The sequence below is a fragment of the Olea europaea genome, chromosome 21 (genome assembly GCF_002742605.1).
Source record: "Olea europaea var. sylvestris chromosome 21, O_europaea_v1, whole genome shotgun sequence".
Lineage (NCBI taxonomy): Eukaryota > Viridiplantae > Streptophyta > Magnoliopsida > Lamiales > Oleaceae > Olea > Olea europaea.
Window position 1 is genome coordinate 4,253,788 of NC_036257.1, and position 1,144 is coordinate 4,254,931.

Consider the following 1,144-nt stretch of genomic DNA (forward strand, 5'->3'; position numbering starts at 1 on the left):
TGCCAAAATGCACTTTTTAGGACACCGGTTAAATCCATTCGATTTGTTTGTTTAGTTTCATGACAAAGATTTATAACTCTAAAATTAAAATTTTCATATACAACAAAGATTTTAATGTTGATGGAAAATCAAAATGAACTTCAGGTTGCCACCTAGGTATTTTATAAAAGAAAACCCTTCCTAGTGGTAGACATAAATGGTAAACTCTCTGTATTCCAAAGATTAAGTGAAGATCCTTCTTCTTCTACCCAAATTGATAGGAATACACAAGCTTCCCAAATGTCATCCCAAAGACTATCTGCATTTTCTTGACTTGAAATTAAAACTTCTAATCCAAGTCTGAAACCTCAACGATCAAGAAAAAGATGAAGACATCAAAAGGTTTGTCCATCCCTAAAGGGTAATGAAGATAAGGAAGAAGTCTCTATCAATCACATAGCTTTTGAAGAAGCTCTCGACTCAAAATTCAAGTTCGAAAGTTCTGTCACAATTGATGAACCTGAACCAACCTCACCTATATTTGAAAAAGGGGGACAAGTTACTATGGATGACTTGAAACAAATGAACTTGGGGACTGAATAAGACCCGAGACCAATATTTGTAAAGTGCCCTTCTCAGTCAAAAAGAGAAATCCGAGTACATTAATTTTCTTCAAGAATACAAAGACGTGTTTGCATGGCCTTACAAGGAAATGCTCGGGTTAGATCCTAAGGTTGCAGTGCATCATCTTGTAGTAAGGCATGGAGTTCGACCGATCGAGCAACCTCAAAGAAAATTTCAACTTGAACTGATCCCTCAAATTGAAGTGAAAGTCAACAAACTTATTGAAGTTAAATTCGTACACGTAGCTTGAAGTTATGGTGCCGGAACAGGAATAGTCTTGTCACTCATCATGATCTTGTCATGCCCTACTCTTTTGCCTTAACTAAGAAATGTTCAAACATCATGACGAAATATCAAGCCCTTATCCTTAGCTTAAAGATAGCATTAGATATGGATATCCACCAGCTAGAAGTCATTAGAGATTCTAAATTGATAATCAACCAACTTTTAGCTGAGTATGAAGTCCGTAATTTAGACTTGAAGCCATATCATGAATATACATCAATGCTTATGAGACAATTTGATTTGGTAAAAATCAAAT